This window comes from Anabrus simplex, chromosome 6 (genome assembly GCF_040414725.1).
Source record: "Anabrus simplex isolate iqAnaSimp1 chromosome 6, ASM4041472v1, whole genome shotgun sequence".
In the NCBI taxonomy this organism is placed as follows: Eukaryota; Metazoa; Arthropoda; class Insecta; order Orthoptera; family Tettigoniidae; genus Anabrus; species Anabrus simplex.
In genome coordinates this window covers 191,171,260-191,194,855 of record NC_090270.1, presented here as the reverse complement: position 1 = coordinate 191,194,855, position 23,596 = coordinate 191,171,260, and the positions used below count along the sequence as shown (strand labels likewise).

The following is a 23,596-nucleotide window of genomic DNA, read 5'->3' as shown; positions in this document are numbered from 1 at the left end:
TTTATAGGCCTAAGCCGATTTGTTCCACTTCCTTACCCAGTTTTATTTCACCATATATATTTTAAAAAACTATTTGTTCGGGGCGTCGACCCATGTGGATAAAGTTCGAATTCAAGAGGTCAAATTAGGGCAAATATTTGTTTACAGGAAGGAGAATTAGGGATTGGAATAACTTACCAAGGGAGATGTTCAATAAATTTCCAATTTCTTTGAAATCATTCAAGAAAAGCCTAGGAAAACAACAGATAGGAATCTGCCACTTGGACGACTGCCTTAAATGCAGAACAGTAGTGAATGATTGATTGTCATATTAAACCGAAGGTAATGGATCAGTGTGACTTGAGCAGACGTGCAGGATGCCTCGCAGACGTATCCGAGAACCGTACCGTCAAATGAGTGAGTTTGAAAGAGGGTGCATTAGAACGTGATGCATCCATCCGGGACATTGCTGCTCGTGTGGGACGAAGTGTGTCGGCAGTGCAACGGGTGTGACAGAATGGTTCACAGAAGGCCGTAGAACACGACGAGATGGTTCTGATCGCACCACCCAGACCACCCCCCGAGAAGATCGACACATCATTCGAATGGCATTGGAGGACAGATCTGCGTCCTCCTCGGCTCTGGCGCAACAGTGCAAAAGTGTAACAAATCGTGCACTATCAGGAGTGACAGTCCGTCGCCGTTTATTACGGTTTGGTTTACCGACGCGTCGTCCACTTCTCCGCCTACCTTTGACTAATGTGCATAAATATGCTAGACTGCAATGGTCTATGGAACGATGTCACTGGGGACAGCAATGGCAGCAGATAGTGTTTTCGGACGAATCCAGGTTCTGTTTGTTTGAAAATGATGGCCGCATTTTGGTTCTCCGCCAACAGGGGGAGAGGCATCATATTAACTGCATTCGCACAAGACATACAGCACCAACTCAAGGCCTTATGGTGTGGGGTGCTATTGGGTACAATCACAAATCACAGCTGGTGCGTGTCCAGGGTACTTTGATCAGTTTGACTTACGTGAATGACATCCTGCGACCCGTAGCCATACCCTTTCTGCACGACACCCCAGACGCCATATTTCAGCAGGACAATGCGCGACCACATGTAGCTTTCACCGAGCACGGTGGTAGCTTTACGAACACGTGCCTTCTTATTGTCACAGGATGTCAAGACTGTTGCCCTAGCTCGCCCGATCACCGGACTTGTCGCCAATCGAAAATGTGTGGGATATGGTGAAACGACGGGTGCGGCGCTGTGACCCGTTGCCAGCCACCAAAGATGAACTGTGGAACCAGGTGAATTCAGCAGGACGCCATTCTCGCCTTATACGCGTCGATGCCATCACGCATGGAACAAGTTATCAGTGCCCATAGAGGACCCAGTGCCTACTAGGCATCAGGACACATGCTGAACCTAGATGACCGAAATGCTAATCGTTTCTGCAAAACATACTAACGTGACCTGCGAATATGAACTTCCTATCTCTAGTCTTTCAATGTGTTCTGTTTTTTATGAACACGAGTGTATTTTTTTTACGTCCACAGCGTATTCTAGCAACGTGGTGTACTAACTGGAGTGTCTTACCTATTGGCCTACATGTTGGTTTCTTCTTTCCTCAATGGATTCCAAAATATGGTAGTTTTCTTGAATATTGTATAGCAACTGTTCATTTTTCTATCTTTCGGCCCAAGCACAGGGAGGAATGTGACATATATGAACGTTTTTCTTTCTTTCTTTCTTTCTTTCTTTCTTTCTTTCTTTCTTTCTTTCTTTCTGAATCCTTTTCCCCTCCAGAATTGGTTTTTCCCTCGGCCGAAGCGAGGGGTTTTACTTCTACCGCCTCAAGGCCAGTGTCCTGGAGCGTGAGACTTTGGGTCGGGGTATACAACTTGGGAAGAGAACCAGTCCCTCGCCCAGGCAGCCTCACCTGCTATGCTGAATAGGAGACTTGTGGGGGAATGGGAAGGTCGGACTGGGCGAGTTGGCCGTGCGGTTAGGGTCGCGCAGCTGTGAGCTTGCATCCGGGAGATAGTGGATTCGAATCCCACTGTAGGCAGCCCTGAAGATGGTTTTCCGCGGTTTCCCATTTCACACCAGGCAAATGTTAGGGCTGTACCTTAATTAAGGCCACGGCCACTTCCTTCCAACTCCTGGCCCTTTCCTTGTCCCATCGTCGCCATAAGACATATCTGTGTCGGTGCGACGTAAAGCAACTAGCAAAAAAAAAAAAAAAAAAAAAAAAAAAAAAAAAAAAAAAAAAAATTATTTATACTCCTTGTAGTCTCTCTTTGTCCTATCAGAGACAGTAGTGACTGATTGATTGTCACATTAAACCGAAGGTAATGGATCAGTGCGACTTGAGCAGACGTGCAGGATGCCTCGCAGACGTATCCGAGAACCGTACCGTCTTGTCTTGTCTTGTCTTGTCTTGGTTATTTAATGGGCTTCGCTTGGGAGCGGTTTACCCAGCCACGTATCCTAAAAACAAAGCCAAAAGGTGGAGGATGCTGAAACTTTAATGCTAAAGGTAAGTGTAAGTATAGAAAGAAACTACAAACCCTACACACAGGAAAAAATCACGGGGACACAAGGTACTAGGCTTCACGCCAGAGCGACCGATACTTGGCGACTTCTACAAATCACGTACAGAACCGGGTCTACCGTACCTTCAAATGAGTGAGTTTAAACACGGGTTTAAAAATATTGATTGATACGAATTTTACTGAATAAAAGGTATACTATGGTGCTATAAGTAGCCATGCTCATGGTCCGTATTGAGTAATAAGTTGAGAAATATATATTATTATAATAAATGCACTTGATTTCATTTCTTTGTGATTTTAACCATATTTATGTGTTTGTGCTGATGATGGCTCCAAGAACTGAAACATGTTCACATATATTCCATTAAAAATATTTTTAGATTGTAATATGTGTATTGATATTCTGGTTTAACTATATATATTCTCAATATAATACGGTAAACTAATAATTTACAGGCAATATATTTTATACTACCGGTACCTTTGTAGTTTCCATCAACACTTTTCATATAAGTTTTGTCTTTTCGGCATTCCCCAAAATAAATAAATAAATAAATAAATAAATAAATAAATAAATAAATAAATAAATAAATAAATAAATAAATAAATAAATAAATAAATAAATAAATTTCGCCTTCTGAGAGTCCACGTCTGCAAAATGTACATGGCAACACTCCACACATAGTTTTTAATGAATCTCCTCCTTGTGGCCAATGCCATACACTTAGATTACAGGTTCCATTCCGTATTGACGGCTACACCTTACAACATGAAAACTTTATTAATAATCCTCCTATTCAATACATTAACATTTATTGAGATGGAGTTACTTCACCCAACAACATGTTTCAACTAATTTTTGAGCTATCTTCAATGGGTTATCGATACAATTACGAAGACATTTGCTAATATTGTGTACACTCAAAACATCATTTATAAAATGCATTATGAGTTCTAAAACAGTCTATTTTTGGAGTTGTCATGGTTGATGTAGCTGTTAAAACACATAATAATGTTGTGAGGTTAGTTGGCCTCTTGTCTAAAAATTATAAAACAACATCTTAATGTTTAATATAAACATGGATTGTTCATCTTCAATATGTCAATATTATGGGACTTGGCACGTTGATTTGGTGGGCTGCATGTACTGGTTGGCATAGGCCGTAATAGAATATCAATGTTGTGATTATTTGGCTCAAGAGAGCCAAACCGTTAACTCCCTAGTCTTAGTGATTTTTTTATAGTCTAGTCTGTAATGGAAAAGAAAGACACAAATGAATATATGCAGTGGATAATATTTGAGGTCTATAGCCGGATAAATATACACGTATGACTTACTCGTTTTCCTGTTGCCACTTCAAACAGGCTGACCTTGTTTGTTTGACAGTTTTAGAACTCATAAACCTTTTTATAAATGATATTTTAAGTGTACACAATATTAGCAATATGTCTTTGTAATTTTTAGATAACCCACTAAAGATGGCTCAAACATGAGTTGAAACATGTTTGGGTGAAGTAACTCATATCTTAATTGTAACGTATTGAATAGGAGGATTGTTAATAACGTTTTCTTGTTGCAAACAGACTTAGATGTCAGGGGACTTCCTTTCATATTGAAGGTCTGCCTCCGTTGAGCTATCGTAGCATCAACATCCTGTTGACATCTTCAATCCGATGTTATCAGGCTACCAGGGTAACAAAATGGCAATTGTAGAAAAACTCATCCGTCACGAATGAAAACTAGAAAAGCAGCTGGAACTGATAAGATTTCTGGAGATATACTAAAGACAATGGCTTGGGATATAGTACCATATCTGAAGTACTTGTTTGATTATTGTTTGCATGAAAGAACTTTACCAAATGAATGGAGAGTTGCTATAATAGCCCCTGTATATAAAGGAAAGGGTGATAAACATAAAGCTGAAAATTACAGACCAGTGAGTTTGACATGCATTGTATGTAAGCTCTGGGAAAGCATTCTTTGTGATTATATAAGACATGTTTGCGAAATTAATAACTGGTTTGATACAAGGCAGTTTGGGTTTAGGAAAGGTTATTCCACTGAAGCCCAACTTGAAGGATTCCAGCAAGATATAGCAGATGTCCTGGATTCAGGAGGTCAATTGGACTGTATCGCGATTGACCTGTCTAAGGCATTTGATAGGGTAGATCATAGGTGACTACTTGCAAAAATGAATGCAATTGGACTAGACAAAAGAGTGACTGAATAGGTGGCTCTGTTTCTAGAAAATAGAACTCAGAGTATTAGAGTAGGTGAAGCTTTATCTGTCCCTGTAATAATAAAGGGGGGAATTCCTCAAGGTAGTATTATTGGACCTTTATGTTTTCTTATATATATCAATGACATGTGTAAAGAAGTGAAACCAGAGATAAGGCTTTTCGCAGATGATGTTATTCTGTACAGAGTAATAAATAAGTTACAAGATTGTGAGCAACTGCAAAATGACCTCGATAGTGTTGTGAGATGGACAGTAGGCAATCGTATGATGATAAACGGGGATAAAAGTCAGGTTGCTAGTTTCACAAATAGGAAAGGTCCTCTCAGTTTTAATTACTGCGTTGATGGGGTGAAAGTTCCCTTTGGGGATCATTGTAAGTACCTAGGTATTAATATAAGGAAAGATCATCATTAGGGTAATCACACAAATGATTGGTTATGAGGATATTTAGGGGTTGTAGTAAGGATGTAAAGGAGAGAGCATACTTGTCTCTAGTGAGACCCCAACTAGAGTATGTTTCCAGTGTATGGGACCCTCACCAGAATTACTTGATTCAGGAACTGGAAAAAATCCAAAGAAAAGCAGCTCAATTTGTTCTGGGAGATTTCCGACAAGAGAGTAGTGTTACAAAAATATTGCAAAGTTTGGGCTGGGAAGACTTGGGAGAAAGGAGACGAGCTGCTCGACTAAGTGGTATGTTCCGAGATGTCAGTGGAGAGATGGCGTGGGAGGACATCAGTAGACGAATAAGTTTGGATGGTGTCTTTAAAAGTAGGAAAGATCACAATATGAAGATAAAGTTGGAATTCAAGAGGACAAATTGGGGCAAATATTCGTTTACAGGAAGGGGAGTTAGGGATTGGAATAAATTACCAAGGGAGATGTTCAATAAATTTCCAATTTCTTTGCAATCATTTAAGAAAAGGCTAGGAAAACAAGAGATAGGGAATCTGCCACCTGGGCGACTGCCCTAAATGCAGATCAGTCGTTATTGATTGATTGATTGATTGATTGATTGATTGATTGATTGATTGATTGCGTCTAGTAGGTAGTTACAAATATGACACATCAAAAAGAGAGAAATATTGAAAGACTATAAACTGAACAGAAGAGAATAAGCTGAAGTTTTAGGAAGCAGTTTTAATCGAACGTTCATAACACAATGTAAATAGTCTGGGCATTACAGAGTTGAACATTAAATAAATGTAATTTGAGGTTTCATTGCCGTAGTGAAGGATTAGTTAACTTGATGAGTTCACAGTAACAGACATGAAAACCAGGAAACTACAGTACTTGATAAACGTAGCATAAGCTACTACTACAATGGTAAGCAAGTAAAAGAAAAAAAAAACAGTCAGTGTACAGACAGCTAAGTACGGTTGGTAATACATGTCTAGACGGAGAAACTGCAGCTGTTCATGAGGTTACTAGCTCAAACCTTGATAACGACTAGGAGCCGTTGTAAGGAGTTGGTTGCAACTTTCTTTCTTCCCTCACTCGGCCTATGGGCACGAGGACACGAAGGCAAACTTGTATGGATGCAACCGTGGCTAAACTGACTCTTGGATACAAGTGCCAGTCGTTTCTCCACTTACGTAACACGTTTAAATGGAACCTGATTTCCAGTGCGAATATGAAGGACATTTACATAAGCACATCAAAACACGTCGTCTACCTATAAATTTAAACCCTCAGTTAAATCGGACAGTTGTATAGCAAATGTGTTGATGTTAGATCCTTTCTACATTAATTTGAGTGGCCGATGGCCTAGACATTAGGCCCTTTTAAACAACAAGCATCATCATCATTCATTTGAGCTTCCTTTTAACGTTTAATTTCTAATTTTTCTTCTTCCTAGTTCTTTCCCCTATTTTTTCGGGTTGGATAAGCTATATACATATCGTGCAGATCTAGCTGTCAAGAAGGGCATCCGACCGTAGAACTAGACCAGAGCTACGCTTTCACACACACACACAGGGTTAATCAGCTAAGTTGTACACCTCAAATATCTTCTGATCCGTTTAAAGCCGGGCTGAGTGGCTCAGACGGCTGAGGCGCTGGCCATCTGAGGCCAAGTTGGCAGGTTCGATCCTGGCTCAGTCCGGTGGTATTTGAAGGTACTCAAATACGTGAGCCTCGTGTCGGTAGATTTACTGGCACGTACAAACTCCTGCGGGACAAAATTCCGGCACCTTGGCGTCTCCGAAAACCGTAAAAGTAGTTAGTGGGACGTTAAGCAAATAACCTTATTATTATTATTATTATTATTATTATTATTATTATTATTATTATTATTATTATCCGTTTAAGATATAGACACCGGGCGAGTTGGCCGTGCGGTTCGGAGCGCGCTGCTCTGAGCTCGCATGCGGGAGATAATGGGTTCGAACCCCACTGTCGGCAGCGCTGACGATGGTTTTCTGTTGTTTCCCATTTTCACACCAGGCAAATGCTGGGGTTGTATCTTAATTAAGGCCACGGCCGCTTCCTTCCCATTCCTAGGCCTTTCCTGTCTCATCGTCGCTATAAGACCTATCTGTGGCGGTGCGACGTAAAGCAACTAACAAATAAAATAACTAAGATATAGACATTGTGTTTTAAATGTTTTAAATTGTATTAAGAGACTTATAAAGCACTGTCCAATGTGTCTTCATCACGTAGCCTATGTAATTATCGTGAAACCGGTAGCAATTTTGTTCTATTAATTGAGACTACACTAATGTTAACCAATAGAACAACTAAGAATCGAGCGACAAGTTCAGTGATGTGCTAATTTTGCTAATTGGCGATGCGCCAGTTGCTGTGATGCTGCGTGACTCACGCCTCGTTGATAAACAGGTATACCTCGCTCTGATCTCGAGCGGGCCCCGATAAAACAATAGTATGATGTACATCATTTCGGAGTTACAAAACTTTTTTTAATTGACGTTGAATCGGAAAGCGACGAGATAACACAGTGATATTGTAATACTCCAATTAGTTTGTTGTCCTTCTGAAGAGTACATACAGTGGTACCTGAAATGAAGTGACTACTTCAAAATCCAATAAATGACGTAGTGAGTGGAAACAAATGGATGCAGAAATTAACGGAGAACGTTATTGTTGGACTCTTTTGTCCTCTAGCCAATATCGATGTACTTGCAACACGCAGTGGTCGAGTTGAGAATAAATTACCGCTGGTATGTTAGCATACACCAATGTTTAAACAATATGATGCAAGTAATTTTAAAAGTATTGTTTCATTCTTTCCTTTTAAACCATTTCCATCGCACAGGGAAATGTACAGTCGGTCAAAAAGTGGTTGGGGTAGGCCTATGTATGTTTGTCAACAAGCAGAAAGTCACGCAGCATCACAGCCAGTGGTGGGGGCATCGTTTTCTGTATAATGCCTACACATGTGAAACCCTTTAATGTCTCCAAAAGTGCGCGTCGGATTTGAAAAATAAGCACATCACTGAACTTGTTGCTCAAGTCTTAAAATTAGTAGTAATAATAATGTTATTTGTTTTACGTCCCACTAACTATTTTTACGGTCTTCGGAGACGCCGAGGTGGCGGAATTTAGTCCCGCAGGAGTTCTTTTACGTGCCAGTAAATCTACCGACACGAGGCTGTCGTATTTGAGCACCTTCAAATACCACCGGACTGAGCCAGGATCGAGCCTGCCAAGCTGGGGTTAGAAGGCCAGCGCCTCAACCGTCTGAGCCACTCAGCCCGACAAGTGGACAACTTAGCTGAATAACCATGTATATACTGTATATGTTTGTGTCTAAAAAGTGCCACTCAGCCCGGAGCTTAAAATTATTATAGTCCCATTAAAAAACAAAGTTGTTACCAGTTTCTTGGTAAGCACGTATGTGATGGAGACGAATTAGACATAATTTTATGAGCCCCTTAAAGCAATTCAAGAATTTGAAAACAGAAAGTCTATACCTTCAACGGATCAGAATATATTTTAGGTGGACAACTTAATGATTAATAATAATATTGGCTTTACGTCCCACTAACTACTTTTACGACTTTCGGAGACACCGAAGCACCTGAATTTAGTCCTTCAGGTGTTATAGTATGGACACGAGGCTGCCGTATTTGAGCACCTTCAAATAACACCGGACTGAGCCAGAATCGAACGTGCCGAGTCGGGGTCAGAAGGCCAGCGCCTCAACCGTCTGAGCCACTCAGCCCGACAAGTGGACAACTTAGCTGAATAACCATGTATATACTGTATATGTTTGTGTCTAAAAAGTGCGGTAAATGGAATGGCGTATGGCTTTTTTAGTGCCGGGAGTGTCCAAGGACAAGTTCGGCTCGCCTGATTCAGGTCTTTTAATTTAACGCCCGTAGGCGACCCGCGCGTCATGATGAGGTTGAAATGATGATGAAGACGACACATACACCCAGTCCCAGTGCCTGCAGAATTAACCAATTATGGTTAGAATTCCACACTCTGCCGGGAATCGAACCCGGGACCCCTGTTTCCAAAGGCCAGTGTGCTAACCATTTAGCCACAAAAGTGCGGTGAATGGACCGATATCATAATGGCAACGTGTGGTGACATTGCGTGCATGCGCATGTGAATAGAGAGACATCTCGAGAAACGCCACGTAGCGTTGAACTCACGGAGCTGAAGCAGGTTAGTCTGCTGCGGCCAGTCGATATTCGTGTGTGTGAATCTCGTGTCGTAGTGCAATGGAGCAACGCAAAAACATCGTTTATGTTACAAACTTGGAAAGAAGAGGCGACGAAGACGCATGTTATGTTGGTGTAAGTGTATGGAACAGAACCCGAAAGCAGAACAAGTTTTTACCATTGTTCTTTTAGGGATAGATAGGAAACTCTTGATGATGCACCACGTCCGGGTCGAACGTCAACGACCACGATTTCAAGAAACATCGAGCAAGTGCAACAGATGCTGGCAAAAATATAGGCAACTGTCTCTGAGGATATCAGAGGAATTAGGAATTAGCAAGGACGGTGTGAACACCATCATTCACAACAATCTGGGTAAGCAGAAGATCTGTTACATATTTGTGCCAAGCACATTGGCTGACGAGCTGAAGGCAACACGGATGGAAAATGCTGGATATTTCATTGACACGTGTGACAGAGATCCATCTTTTCTGAAAACCAGCATCGCAGGCGATTAGAGCTGGTGCTGTTCTCTATCATCCACCGTACTCTCCTGATCTGGCACCTGCAGATTTCTTTTTGTTTTCCCGCCTCAAAGGAATACTGAAATGCACACTTAGATATCTGGCATCCAAAGACGTGTGACATCAGTGCTTCGATCGATTCCAAACGACGCCTTCACTGCTAGTTTGCAGCAGCTGTACATACATTGCCAAAAGTGTATTGTGGCCAATGGAGAGTACTCTGTAACTTCCGTTTTCTTTGTGTTATGGTATCATTCACCGCACTTTCTAGACACACCTTGTACATCGGACCTCAAGAAATTGGGGAAAGGGCTAGGAAGAAGAAAAGCGAGAAATTAATATAAACACACTACTTACACACTTATTAATAATATGATAATATCGTAGTATTGACAATATGCTCCAAAACAGATCTCTCTGCTAGGCTAACTGCTTACGATTGGAGGGGTTTAGGGTAATTCGTCACTATTTTTCGTCACCGTTACAATTGGTCACACTTAATTCGTAACAGAGTCATATTCCCTATAGGTGTGTATATTTGGCACATGTGATTTATTAATCACATTGAATTTCTAACAAAAATAATTATTTTGTCACATAGTAAATTTCTTTCAGTCGTTGATATTTTGCTGTTTATACATTTCCTTCTCACTCTCTTAAGCAACGAGGTTTCCAGTTTCGGAGGTGCATATGGCCCTGAGGTTCACTCAATCTACACCAAAAATGAGTGCCAGGTAAATTCCTGGGTGCAAAGTTGGCCGGGCGTAGAGCTAGCCAATCTACCTCACCAAGTGCCGAGGGTACGGATAGTGGAAGTCTTTACCTTCCACTCCTCCAAGGACTTTTTTTTATATGTAGGTTAGAAATACTGAATGGCATTTTTCTTGCTATTTTTAAAAATTATGTTACAGTATATTCACAGTTATACTAAATACAGAATACTCTTCACATTAACATAAAATTTGATAGATGTTACACACAATAATAGGAAGCCACTTCAATTTTGAAAAGACGTTTTCAAAAAGTTTATTGAAGACACTTGTATATGACCATCTTCCAGTGTTCTTTCCTGAGGTGATCCAGAAACCCAGTTAATATAGCACTTTTAGGCTGAGTGTACGCCTTGATATTGTAGTGAATGGCTCCAGCTATTATCCGTAAGCAAGAGTTTCCGCTTTCGTTCTGTCCATGATTTAGTTCCAGATTCAGAATCTCTCTCACTCTGTCACTGGTTGTTGTTGTTGTCTCTGATATCCGGTGGATGGCGTTGAATGTCCATCTCTAAACTAATGCTGCATTTCCACATGTCATAACTCAGAGCACGAGATCGTCCGTCTGATGACATACCATGCATTTGTCGTCAGATACTTGTCCGTGCCTTTTCATTTTCTCACCGGTCAGGATGATTTAATTTGTATATTTGTACAGCGACATCCTCCATTCAATTGGGATCCATTTGTTCCATATATTTTTCCAGATTCCTCCAGGCCTGTACGGAGATGATTTTGCTTTACGCTCTCTGTAATTTATTTTGAAGAATGGATGACTTTGGTTCTCTGGTAGTGATTGCTGTTTCAGACATAGACAACACATACACTTATGCTTCGACTTTTACCCAAGCAGCGGTATGGTTGGGATAATCCGAAGGCCTTTTTGAGTCTGTTCCCATCACGTGTTACCGTTACAAATGAGTTACATTCACCACGTACATCCCAACTCCACTGTTGACGATTCTATGCAGATTTTGTTGTTGTTGATACTATGCTTTAAAATTATAGTGTGTTTGGTGAATTCCAGTGTATGGGCTGTTAGATAGTTGAAAGGGAAGTATCGGGGAATGTATGACGTCATGTGGCTAGGGGGTGGCGGGAGTTTTTAAAATTAACATATCTAATGCTTCTGCATGGGTGGTGAAAAGGGAGAATGCATGATGATAATGATACTGAGGATGGAGTGAGGATTATGGGGAGGTTAAAGAGAAGTCGCGGCAGATTTTAGGTACGGCAGAGTAACAGATACTTCATTCATTACAAACATTAGCCGGACTGAGTGTCTCATACGGTGAAGGCGCTGGCCTTCTGACCCCAACTTGGCAGGTTCGATCCTGGCTCAGTCCGGTGGTATTTGAAGGTACTCAAATACGTCATCCTCGTGTCGGTAGATTTATTGTCATGTAAAATAAATCACGCGGGACTAAATTCCGGCACCTCGGCGTCTCCGAAAACCGTAAAAAGAGTAGTTAATTGGACGTAAAGCTAATAACATTATTATTAATATTACGAACATTAGATGCATGTTCAGTATTAAACTATTCATTGTGCAGTACATATAATTATGGTAAACGTGTAACTAAAGCACAAATCGCTAGTACTTTGAAACTTCCCAACAAAACTGCAATTTGCAAAAGTCACGGCGGACGGAACAGATGTTTATTGTCAGGCCTTGTGACTTAAGGTACGCGCATGCGCGGCGACCATGCCTACCCCTCGCACTCCTTACTCTGCACCCACACGACTTCTTGTCAGATGCCCATAGTGCCAAGTATACTTCATCAATAATTCTTTGAATCATTATATAGTATTATATTTCTCGTGGTACTAACGTCCACAGGCACATAAAGAAACATGGAGCTAGGGAATGGCCATTTTAAGGCTGTACCGAGTATGTCTATCAAGTCTTCAGCGCAGAGACTGGTTAAATTCTCGAATATAGGGGTTGTGCGACTGAAACATACAGCTAGTAACACTGTACATAACTGATGGGACAGCCAAGAGGTGGCAGCACTCATGATCGTTGTCATCGTTACTATCGACTTGACGTATCACTGGCTGGCGGAACGGTGTTGCCAGCTCACTTACGTATATCAGCTGGCATACGTGACATATAGCCTTCAAGATAATAAAACATTCGTAGCATGAGCAGAAATGTATATACTCCGCGTCATACTCGGGAAGGAGTACATGGGAGCAGAAATTGCACATGTAATGCGGTTAATATAATATTTCTGATAATGAAGCAGGAGGAGAAAATGTAACAATTGCAATTACTAACCATTACTATCTTGTTTACCACAAATTATGTTCTCCTTTCACTATTGTCACTTTTGCCGTCTGTCGAATTCTCACCGTCACTTTAAGCCAAATAAAGTTTTCGACGTACTCATCAACCACGAATTTCTTCTCCTGAGCTTTATCAATGACCTTTTTCGTGTGCCTCACGATTTGCTCCCAATTGTCCTCACTTAAACGGTCCACATTCTCCGAAAGAACTCTTTACATTTATGAAAACCATAAAGCGTTTATTGTTAGCTGTGACGTGATTTTTCACCTGCCCCAAAATTAGTTCGATTGCATTGAAATGACAGTGGTAAGTTGAAAGGCGATTTATTTATGTCTATGTCTCCTAGCAATATCGTCCATCTCGTTCAATGGGAGCTGTGTACAGTAATTCTGTCGCTGTTCAAACACTCAATCAACACATTCTTCTTTGAAGTCATTGTTGGAACTTTGTCATGAATTACAATGATAGAGGGCATTGTCCATAACTGTGCTCTTCTCCCCCGCCAGTGCAAAACAATGGAGATTTTTCTTACTCGTCGGGTATTCTCGGAAGCAGATGAATAAAAGGGCATAGTTTTCGCCCTGGGACTCGCATGTATGCTATGAACAACAACAACAACAACAACAACAACAAAATAAGCTGTTGTCCATTAATCTTTCCTCAAACCATTTGTGTAATGTAATACTGGTCATCTTCTCGTGATAACCGCCTTTTTGTTTTTAGATCGACCGAGCTCGATAGCTGCAGTCGCTTAAGTGCGGCCAGTATCCAGTAATCGGGAGACAGTGGGTTCGAGCCCCACTGTCGGCAGCCCTGAAGATGGTTTTCCGTGGTTTCCCATTTTCATACCAGCCAAATGCCGGGGCTGTACCTTAATTAAGGCTACGGCCGCTTCCTTCCAATTCCTAGACCTTTCCTATCCCATCGTCGCCATAAGACATATCTGTGTCGGTGCGACGTAAAGCAAATAGCAAAAAAAAAAAAAAGTTTTTAGATCGGAGAACACAAAGATAATTCGGCACAAAACCTTGTGACGTACCGGCAAGAATCATGATTATCCTATTATCAACTAATAAGGGAAGGGCGCGTACCGGGGAATCACGGATCTTACGTAAATTTTGCACACAGGTTAAATGAACCAAGGATAATACAACAGCCAAAAAATTTCTTCAATTAACTTATGCGACCTACAGAAAGCGTTTAAATTTCGCATGTTTGAATTGGCGCGCTTGGCTGTGCAGGATTGCGGCGCGTTCTGGTTCTGGGTTCACTCGTCGAGGCACCGCGCCACTGACCTCTTTTCTTATTCCATTAGTAATGGCGTAGCACTTCACGGAGATGATGTAGCGGCATTAAGAGAAACAATTTAATTTCTGCATTGATTGTGGAATAAGACTGTAATGCTGAAAATAAAGGGACGTTACACATGGAAGCCGATTATACCTTATAGTTCCTTCAACAATGATGCTCGTGGTAGAAGTATTGAAAGCACAAAGCAGTTTTACACCAACCGCACCTAACGAAGCGAGGATACGAGCAAGTAGAACGCCGGAACAATACTGTACAGGGTTTTTGGACAAGTACCGGTACGGTACCAGGCGTATTTGCCATATGGGACGAAAACGAGGAGATGATAGTTGGTGGTATGGCAGAGATTTAATTTTCAAGATGGTGTTCCTCTGCGCCACAACGATATCCTAATTCGATAATCGAACAGTGTTAGATAATCTACGTACAAAGCCTTTCCATACTCTAAACTCGTATACATCTAGTGGTTGACAGTAAGCTGTGGCACCAGGGGGGAATCACCATCAGCTTTACGACATCTTCATTTTGTGCAGATTTATGTCCAGAAAAGGAATCCAGAATGAGCGCAACTTTACCGGACGGTGTATTTTGCTCCAATACGCCATTAAAACATTCGTTCACTTGTATTGATCCCATTTTTTCGGATTTAGTGCAATCAACATGAATATTTTCATGCAAAAACATGTTCTTTTTCACCGTCTTACGAAACATACCTTTCGACTCTCTTAAAGTGATGTATAAAGGCCCCGTAAGTTCGCCACTTGCGGTAACTATCGGCATTATGGTATAACTGTAGGTGGTGGACACAAACTGCACTGCTGTTGTAACTTATTTTCTCCCTTTTAAAGTCAATTTCCTCCCCGTACACATCTCCAGGCTTAACCCTCTTTTATCACTGTTACACAGGTTTTCGGTTCCATAGGACTATTATAACAAATTTAACTTCTTCTACGAATATCTCTGCCACTGCTATGGTCTTAACCTGGTCTGCTTTTTCGTCGTTACAGATGTTATTTTCCGCGACACAATACCATTGCGCTTCTTAAAGTTACGTCCTCACGTGTGGCATACTTTAAAACCCGCACATAATTCTTCATGAACAACTTGCATAGCCAACTGCTGGTTGGTCGAATCGTGAATTAGGCTATTTCATTATTTTGATGGGCAAAATTTATTTCTTTTTCTAACAGTATGAGCTATTGCCCTCAATTTGTCGCGGCGCGTCCCACTGTTTTTACGTGTTTTACCCCACAAATATTTTCTTTCCCTTTTGACACGATGAAATTTTTGTTTCACCGACGGAAACGAAAGTGGGCCTCTCTTATCACTTCTGCAGTATTGAACAGCTTTCCTTTTTAAGCGTATGCCAGCGTGGCCTCAAATCAGCTGTTGGACAGAGCGAGATGCGGGTAGGGTATGGACTAGGGGCCTCTCGACACCTCGACGAGTGAATCCAGCACGCGGTGTAGTACTGCGTAGCGGAGCGCGCCAATTCAAACATACGAACATTAAACGCTTTCTGCAGGTCGCACGAATTAATTTCCGAAATAAGTATTTTGGCCATTGTGTTATTCTTGGCTCGTTTAACGTGTGTGCAAAATTTTCGTAAGACCGGCGATTCCCCGGTACGCGACATTCCTTTGTAAGTAGAGGAAACAACTGAAGCAACATTCGTATTTCATGGTTACGTTCAAACGAATACAATGTGGCATGATTCAATTATTGTGCAAGGAGGGTGCTTTTGACTGCGAAAACTACCACCAAGTTAGGTTGTGTTCCACGGATAATGCACGTCAACATGTCGTGGACTTTCCATCACCCTCTCCCTGCCTCGGCATGATCACGTCCGCGGTGACGAACACGACATTAATTTGGAGTGAGAACATTATTATTATTATTATTATTATTATTATTATTATTATTATTATTATTATTATTATTATTATTATTATTATTATTATTGTCATCACTTTGACCACACTGGGGATGACCATTGTTTCAATTAATAGCATTTCTCCCAAGTCTTTCCAGTCCAAACTTTGGAACACTTTTGTAACCGTACTATTTTGTTGGAAATCACCCAGAACAAATCGACCTGCTTTTATTTGGATTTTTTCCAGTTGTTGAATCAAATAATCCTGGTGGGATCCTATACACCGGAACCATACTCTATTTGGGGTGTCACCAGAGACTTGTATGCCCTCTTCTTTACATCCTTACTACAACCCCTAAACACCCTCATAACCATGTGCAGAGATCTTTACCCTTTATTTACAATCTCAGTTACGTGATTACCCTAATGAAGACCCCTCAAGGGAATGATAGCATGTTAAGTTGACTGCACCACAAGTGCACGTCTGCACAGAAATTAACACCTGCTCTAACACACTTGCGTCGATAGCTTTACGGTGTAAAACTGTGTCTGACTGTTTACTGAGGTACTTGCGAGAGTAGTACTCATTACATAAACCTCAAGGTCTGTTTGTGCATTCCTCAGTCTCAGACATGAAATTATTTATCTACAGTCGTCTATGTATTAGGATAAAATCTTCAGGTTTTAATGGAGAACCTATTTTCTATTATACTATTAAAATCAGCCTCAATGATGGGCTACATGTTACATTAAAAAAGTCCTAAGTTACGTTTATATTTTTGTAGAAATGTAATTTTAGACTTTTGGTCTAGACTCAGTGTATCTGATGACCACTGTTTAAATTAATTATTGGGGTACAGTTATGGACAAAGGAAAACTTACTCACTTCTACTTGGACTTTCCATCGCCCTCACCCTGCCTCGGCAAGATTTCGTCCGGGGTGAGGAACACGACATTTCCTTTGAACGAGATTATTATTATTATTATTATTATTATTATTATTATTATTATTATTATTATTATTATTATTATTATTATTATTATTATTATTAATCTTTCGAATAACGCATTTGGAGGGTACGATGAATCAACTTTGGTTACTTGTCATTGTGTTCGATTTCCTTTGCTTCCAAACTTCTTCATCCTTCGAGAGTGCCATTCCTTGTCTTCTTGAGTCCACTTTCTTCTAGTTATTGGTTTCTTCCGCTCCTGAAACGCTGCCTTTTGAACTGCTTCTCTAAAAAGTGTTCTGTTTTTTATTGTATCTGTTTTAATTCAAGCATTTTTCATGTCTTTCTCAATTTCAGTGAGCCATGTGTGCCATTTCACCGTTCTATATTTGCATCAGTAGGAACAAAAATGGCGTTCAAGCCATTAAGAGGTCAATGTGAAAGCAACTAACATCGGTACGAATCGAAATGATAATCCTTTCAACCGGTAGTCACCGAAAGAACCATACTTAGAAGGCTGTGAGAAAAGAATGACAAGCGGATTATTTAAACCAATTATTAAGAAAAAAGAGACTTCCATTAGAACATTCTACACAGTTCAGCACTACGGCAAGTAAGACGGAGTCGAGCAAAGAAAGAAGCCAGCTTATCAGATTTTAAGATCAAATATTGACGGAGAATAAAAATCCGCGGCAGCCCGCTCAACGTCAACTTCTTAGATTGAATAACTGCGCGAAATTTAAAGACCAGCAAAAAGGAGTTAGCAAGTCTGGTACAACAAATACGTCACGGCTGGACTTAGAAGTTTTATATTTGTCTGATACTGCACATAGTAGACAGCAGAGTCCAACCAGCTGTCAAGTGCATTTCTAATAAGCACGGAGAAATCGCATTCGCTCGGCAAGCGAGAGAGTTTTTACAAATAGTAGCACAGTTAGAACTACTATATCGAAACTAATCGTCCCAGAGCACATTTTATTCTGATATCATAGGCATTACGAAACGAAGATAAAATTGCAAGATGACAACATTAACTAATACATTGTATTATTCTGTTCCTAACGTACCAGAGACCACTATGATGTTGTAAAAGACTAAGACAGAGACTACTCAGACTATGGTGGCGCTTTACGAGGTTGATGACCCAGGAGGATTGAAAGTCAGCTGAGAAGACGAGATGGACCCGATTACCTAAAGCAGAACCACGGAGCGAGGCCTACCATTCCCGATGACCAACAGCGAGATGGCAAACAGGGCCCAATAAGCAAAGTTAAGTCCCCTATGAGTCGTTTTTCGTAAGTAGAAACCTTTATTTTTGGCTATGTGTTGATATGTTTTGTGACATTGTGCGTGCGTATATAATATTGAGGTGTAATTACATGGATATAGGTGTTCATCTGATGTTACTGTCAATCCCAAATGTAGGCGTAATATACCAGTGAAAGCCGTTCGCAAATTTATCAATGTGGTGTGAGAGAAAGTAATAGATGTTTTTAATCGTTATCAGTGAAGTGTTAAAGTGTAATATGGATGTAAATATACATGTGTGATGGCTTTATCGGAATTGCAAGCTAAAAGATCGTATTTAGGGAATGTTTACGACGAAATATAGTAGTACAGCTTAGTATTATGATACACGTTTCTTTGACACTATGACGGTAAGGATAATGTTTTTATATGTGAAGGTTATGGCACATATGCATCGTATTTAATGAGATGGGTGCTTGAAATGCATTGATATGGATATTACGTGATATTTGAAATGGTAAATGGTGAATGAAGTAATAATATAAGCGGATGTTAAGTTGTGATGGTGATATTTATTTTTATTTGAGAGGTTGGTCATAGGAGTCTTCTGTGAGATGATAGTACGTGCAAATTATGCATTCTAAGATATATATTGAAACGTACTGCTTTCAATCGCTGTTTTTATTCCCAGATACACAAAGTAGGTTAGGATACGATCTCAATGCCATCAACACAGTGTTGTTTGAGTATGTAGGATCATCAGATGAGCCAAGAGGCTAATAACGATAATATTTAGGTCTTCACTGAGTTATTTATGACCATTTTCAAGTACTCTCACGCATGGTAACCTAATTCCTGATTTTATGTGAGTATGTTGACACATCACTGGTGGCTTAGTCATTCATGTATGGATTTTTAGATGAAGGTAGAGTCTTCTAACATGCCAGTTTTTCCACTTGTGGTATAATTTGTTAGAAATTTAATTAAATACACTTGGTAATGCTACATTCAGCCAGACACGCACTTAAATTGAATTTTAACCATGGATTAAGATAATAATTGAGTGAATTAACCACATAAGCCATATGATAGTATTAATTTGAAATCAATCACGACTTAGAGCGGACCTGAATTTGCTTATATGGAGATCAGATCTTATGAAACATGAAAAACAAAGTGAACTTTCAAGCATATTAGTTAACTGAAGTCCTCAGAAAACAGACATTGCTTTCCCATATGATTTTCTACTGTGTATGGACACAGATATTAGGTTTAACACAAAGTGACATTCGTTTCACCAGTCATATTTGAGTTAAAGGTTAAATGACAGAACTTTAAGTGATTTGAGGAGCAATTCAGCTCAGAGAGAAGAGATTCCAGATCTTAACGAATTATTTATTTGGCTATTTTCACTGCGTTCTACATTCTGTTTTAAAAATTATAATCTGAAATGTTGTATATAGTAATGAGTATAATTTTATTTTCATTTTAAACCAATTGGATGCATCTAATTCTTACAACTCTATTTAGTATGTTTTATTTGATTAATATGTTTTAATTTTTCAATTGATTCTTTGAACATTATTTATATATGACTTAGATTTTCAACAGGCCAGGGTTAATGAATCGATAATTAGGGCCTAGTTTTCAGCTACTTATTACGAGTTTTTCTAAACTTATTTTCTTTATTTCAACTTAACTGATTGAGATATTTATACATTGCGAAGCTATCTACGTTGTATGAGGCATTTTCAACGAAATGTTAGGTAACATTTCCTTAATATTTGGACTGAATAGTCAATAAAAGTTGAATAGTGAAACTCCATAATTCTTTTAATGCCTACTTAGTATAAGAACTAGATGTAAGACTGTAGTAACTCATTTGTAATTGCGATTTTCGTTGGTCACACATGCGAATTAGTTGAAATATCGTATTAACCTGATATTTGCGATTTATTTTGGCGACACGCAAGTATGGTATCCGACTGATAGCGTGTTGGAGACGTCCTTATGCGTAGGTTGAGATTTACCATAGGCCATCGGCGTACTTTCTCAAGCGGAACCCACAACCCAGCAACATTAATCAAATAGAATCATTTATCAAGAGCTAGTCTGGATCTCATGTATCCTCACCTGGACGCGGGAACGGTGCACATGTGGGTTTAGATTTGCAACTATTCAGAAGGTTGAAGATTCGTTTGGTTAGTCTGTTGTCATCCATTATTATTATTATTATTATTATTATTATTATTATTATTATTATTATTATTATTATTAGCACTTTGACCACACTGGGGAGAAGATACGAACTGGAATTTATTGCTGGATGCCCTTCCTGATGTGGAGGGATTTATTCACCATTGCGTGTTTCTGTGGTGGTTGGTAGTGGTTGAATCGCTTATCACCCTGGTGGAAACCGCTGGGTGCTAGGGGATGCAGGGAGGATGGTCCAGATGTTGATTTCCTCACCAGGGAAAGGACACTCGAGTGATTGCAGGTAGCAATTCGCAGGAAACAACCTAGACATCTCTCAACAGGCATCGTGTTGTACTACAACGCCAGACCACACGCAGCCAAGAGAACGCGTGAATTGTAACGGTGTTTGAGGGATGGCGAACCTATGACACGCGTGCCACTAAGTGACAAGCCAATACGACTTCTATGGCACGTCATACAACATACTAACATATTTTAATGTTTTTAATATGTAATAGCCAGCGGCCGTAGCCGTGTTGAAACACCGGATCCCGTGAGATCTCCGAAGTTAAGCAACATTGGGCGTGGTCAGGAGTTGGATGGGTTGCCACGCGCTGTTGGTGGGGGTAAGGGAATGGAGGAGCGGAAAGGAACTGGCCACCCTACCGCACGTAAACTCCGGCTCAGGAACACCTCTGCGGAGGTTCGGACCTGCCTTCGGGCAGAATAACCCTTACCTAATATGTAATAAATGGGTCGATAATCTTGTAACATAGCATATCTTAACGTTACACTTTAATAAAGAAGCATGTCAGAATATTCAATGGCCATATATTTTACAAAGTTTATTAGATTAAAGCAAAAGTATATCTATTCTTAAAATTGACATGTTTAAAAATGTAATTCTCAGTGATGTTTGCAAAATAAAATTATGAAATTGCATTATATTTACATGTAATGCAATCTAATATCTAAGTCAGGGCCTCTCAGGGTGCATGCGCTTGGTGCATACACTGTGCACGGTGCAAAAGACGACTTCGCTTGGTTGACCAGAGTGCAGACACCCCACTCCTCGATTTGGAGCAATAGCGCTTACTCTCTCTTTCCTCACGCCTGTCTTGCTCGCTCCCGTAGTGCTCCAAATCCGAGCTGAGTTGCGCCGAGTAGAGCCGAGCTTAGCCGAGTAGCCCAGAGACGAAGCTTTGGTCCGAGCCAAGCCGAGCGCGACCGATGCACAGTGCACGGAGCTCTTGCGCCTCGATTTGCACGCGTGAGATTTTGGGCGTTTGAGAGGCCCTGATCTAAATGAAGTTAAATGAGGGGTTTCATGATTATTTTTAAAGGAAAATAACCGATGGCACACTAGACACAAGAACTTAATTGACCCGCTAGTCGGAAAAGCTTTGCCATCCCTGTACTAGTCTAACCTCGAATTATCGATTTTTTCAAGTTACTTATCAGTATGACCAACCTCTAACGCTCACATACTCGGTCCTCGTTGTTTATGAATTACTGTGTTGAGCCAACAACTTTAGTGAATCCGTCACATTTGATCAACCAAAAACTTTAAAGCTCTGATTCTACCATTTTCCTTCTTTCTTATTTCTCATAATAATTAGGCCTAGGATTCTTATGTAATACATTTACTTGTAGATAAGTGGAAATTGAAAAATTGTCGGCGTGTTCTGATATGGTTACACCTGTGTTTCATTTTACATATTCTTAGTAATATTACATACTAGTGGACCCGTGCTTCTCCACTTCGTTATAAGTAGGTCAGGTAACTCGTCTTGATACACCTGCCGTAGTCGTAATGTAGTGCCTGCCTTTTTAATTAGTTTCATGAACATTTAATACCAGTATATAACAATTGATTCATTCGTAATGTAGTATTCACTGTGCTTCTACCATTCGGGCGTATCTGGACCTTAACATTTTCGAACGTCTTGCCCGAGATAATGTAACATACAACTGGCCGTGACCGAATATTGGTTCGGGTAGGTAGACACCCTATTTTTAAAGAGTTTCTCCCTGCGCTTTATTAATGGTCATACAGAAGGCTTGTAGACTTGATACCTTCTCGTCGAAACTAAGGCAACACCTTATGTTGCATAGTTCTCATGAGAGTGAATAAGGCAACACCTTATGCTGCATAGTTCTCATGAGAGTGAATAACGCAACACCGTGTGTTGCATAGTTCTCATGAGAGTGAATAAGGCAACACCTTGTGTTGCATAGTTCTCATGAGAGTGAATAAGGCAACACCTTATGTTGCATAGTTCTCATGAGAGTGAATAAATTGAAGAATTTCGCACCTTAAATTATTTTTATACATTCAAAATTATGTTATAAATATTATTTAACCAGTTTTATCATGTATTTCTAACCATCCAGCAAATTGAAAAATAAGAGAAAACATTACTTGACTGAAATTCCTAAATAATCAGCTTCTTGTTCTCGTTTGCTGTGGGGCTGCCCATCTATTCTAGTAGAATATATGTGATTCTAGTTTATTATATGCGATGAGTAGTTGTTTGCAAAGCGTTTTCATAGGTGCAACAGTGATTTTCCCTATGATGTTACATTTATCATGTTAAGTTACCGCCGTTGGTAAAATATGCACGTGATATTTCCGTAATTTCTGGCGCATTGAACCAGATATTGTGCAGCGCTTTCAGTGGTATCAACAAACGTAATTTAATGTGACGGAGGGCTGAGTGGCTCAGACGGTTGAAGCTCTGGCCTTCTGACCCCAACTTGGGGGTATAGATCCCGACTCAATCCTGTGGTATATGAAGGTGCTCAATACGTCAGCCTCGTACCGGTAGATTTACTGGCAGGTAACAGAACTCCTACGGGACTAAATTCCGGCATTTCCAAAAACAGAGAACATTAGTTACTTGGGTTTAAACATTGTTGTTATTATTATTATTATTATTATTATTATTATTATTATTATTATTAGTATTGTTAATATGGGATGGTTTATCGTCGAAATGAAGTTATTACGTGCTACCCTAACTTTCT

At 40.1% G+C, this 23,596-nt stretch overlaps 1 protein-coding gene across 6 annotated transcripts in view; it reads right to left on the bottom strand.

Annotated features, from left to right (window-relative positions):
- Positions 1 to 23,596, bottom strand: part of LOC136876294 (juvenile hormone esterase) — a 533,707-nt gene that overhangs the window by 102,199 nt on the left and 407,912 nt on the right. The window lies entirely within an intron of this gene.